At 33.1% G+C, this 2,889-nt stretch overlaps 1 non-coding gene across 1 annotated transcript; it reads right to left on the reverse strand.

The window, feature by feature from the left end:
• Positions 1-461: 461 nt before the first annotated feature.
• LOC114407902 lies at positions 462-567 on the reverse strand. Its single transcript, XR_003665714.1, has one exon. It is a non-coding gene; the product is annotated as a small nucleolar RNA R71 (small nucleolar RNA).
• Between the last annotated feature and the right edge of the window lie 2,322 nt (positions 568-2,889).

Raw genomic sequence — 2,889 nt, forward strand, 5'->3', positions numbered from 1 at the left:
GAACTTTTAGAAGAAAAAAACTAAGATAGAAAGGCTTGCTTGTAGACTTCAAAAAGAAAAATGAGCAAGGGCAACGGCTGAGGCAGATGATGCTACACAAACACTGATGGAGTATCTCACCCCCAAAGTGGAAGAAAACAACAACATACAACTACCAACTCTACCTCAAGGGGTGACATTTGACTTCAAATATGGGTTCCTCCAAATGATTGAGAGCAACCAGTTCAATGAAGCTTCCCATGAGGATCCTATGGTGCACTTAAGGAGGTTCTTGAGGTTGTGTGACACGATCAGACAACCCAACATCTGCAAGAAGTATGTAAGGCTGCATGTTTTTCCCTTCTCTGCAAATGGTAAAGCATGGGATCGGCTTAGTGTATTTTCAGAGAACATCATCACCAATTGGACCCGATGTTCCAGTGCCTTCCTTAAAAGGTACTTATCTGTGATGAAGACTGATAAGCTTCAAAGGCACATTGGCAACTTCACTCAAAATGAGCAGGAGAACTTTTTAGAAGCTTGGGAAAGATTCCATGAGTTACTTAGAAGTTTCCCACACCATGGGTTCAATTAGCAAAGGATAGTGCATATATTCTATGGAGGAGTGTCCTCTCATAATAGGACTAGCCTTGTTGTTGCATGTCAAGGTAATTTGATGATGAAGCCACCAGCTTATGTTATTAAAATCATTGAAGACTTCCCTACATCAGTTATGGGATATGAGAATCATGAAGAGGCCTTGATGTTGCATGTCAAGGTAATTTGATGATGAAGCCATCAACTTATGCCATTAAAATTGTTGAAGACATGTGGTCCAATCCCTACAACAATTATATGGATATGAGAATCATGAAGAGGTCGGTCAACCAGGTAGAAACTAAAGCAGCTACTTATGACCTTGGACAAAAGATTCAGGCATTGTCCAAGCAAATTGAGAGTTTGACGAAGGCTCAGTCTCAATTGCCTAACTCTACACCTCTCTATCACACGTGTGAGAGATGTGGATGTGTTCATGGTCCAGGAGAATGCACATTGGCGGGCAAGTTAGCTCAAGTTATAATGCCCCTTATTAAATAACAATCCATACTAAAATACACTAAAAAGAATACAAAATCACAAAATAATAATAGTCTGGAAATACCTCATGTATAATAAATAAAGTCAAATAAGTGAGTCTTTACATAAATAAAAACAATATTCTCAAATATGAGCATCTAAACTAAACGAACGCTAAATTATAACAAAAGTAGCCATATATGGCATCTTATTCTGAAATATTAATCAAGCTAAAGTAAATGTAACTATAAAAAACTATGTCTTCAAGTCTCTTCAATTTCAGGAGCTTCTTCCTCGTGCTCTAAAAATAATACTTATAATGAGATAATAATCTCAATAAATAAAACAAGTTTTAAAATGAAGTTCACAAATAGTGTTGTTTTCAGCCGGTATGATAATGGAAAATCAACCATGGTATCCACAATATATATATATACTCCAATAAAAGTCAAATTAAAAAAATCACAATTTATGACCTTCCCAATAAATAAAATATTTAAATAACCCAACGCATTCAAATATGACAAACACAACTTGGTGATTCCCTAAATCACTAGACTCAATTCTTTAGTTCTCAAAACTAGTATGGATTTAAGATTCTTCAAAAGGCCTATGAGTTCATATTCCATGTAATGACGGCTCAGTGTCTTCCCCATCATAGGTAAAGGTATCCAAAATATCTTTCTTATCCCAAATGAAGGTATCTATAATAAATATCATCCCCATCCTAGATGAAGGTGTCTATAATAAATATTATTCCTATCTCACATAGAGGTATCTATCATATAATCCAAAATTATCAATTTATCATATGGACAACGCATCATTCACAATCATACTTAAATAAACACACAAATATAAAAACACCAGCGTAATCACTCAAGCACAAGACACACACACTCTTGCAAGAACGTATCACAAAGTAACATCAATTTACATCAACGTGCATATACTACTCATGCTCTAACCTTTTTCCCTGACTATCATCATGTATTCTAACTTACAGTTATTATATTACAATTTTAGGCCAAAAGCATCCGGATTCATGTCCTGAATCAGCACCGTGATTTTAAAAGGCAAGACTCCAATACACGTATTCATAATAGGGGTCCCTTTAGCAATTTTAAAGGAAATTGTGCCACTGAAATTTTCTTTCATCATTCTATATGCATCAACTTAAACACTCAAATCTCATGTCTCTCCAAAAATTTTTTTAGATTCAAATACAAGAACAAGAAAATGAGGTGTCGTCACCACAATTTTCTATATGCTGAAAATTAAATAGCAACGTAGCAAATCTTGTATAATTTAGTGGCCAACAAATTATGCCTAAGGAAATTTTCTATGAACTTTAACAGAATACTCAAAATTTTATTGCTCCAAATTATTCAACAATAAAAAACACTTTTTTTCTTTAAAAACTATACCATGGAAATTTTAAAAAGATAAGTGTTTTACTCACCTCTTAAAGCAAGTAATTTAAGTTTTTCATTGTCGTTCTCCTTCGCTATCAATTGCCTCAACAAAAAAATTTCACTTTCTTTCTTATTCTTAATCCTTTAGCAACCTACTAGTACTAAGAGACTGTTTATCAGTGTGATTCTAAGAAAAGACATGGTCTATCCTTATATAAATATTGTACATAATTTGAAATTTAACCAATCTTTTTTATCTCTTATTTTTATTATCTTTACTCATTATTATAAATATAACTATAGCTTCTTTTATTATTATTATTATTTACTAATTGCTTACATAAATTGTTCACGTACAATTATCTCAAAATTGGCTAAAGCCAATTTCTTGTTATTCCTATTGTTATTATTATCTTTA

Source organism: Glycine soja, chromosome 3, assembly GCF_004193775.1.
Source record: "Glycine soja cultivar W05 chromosome 3, ASM419377v2, whole genome shotgun sequence".
Classification (NCBI taxonomy): domain Eukaryota; kingdom Viridiplantae; phylum Streptophyta; class Magnoliopsida; order Fabales; family Fabaceae; genus Glycine; species Glycine soja.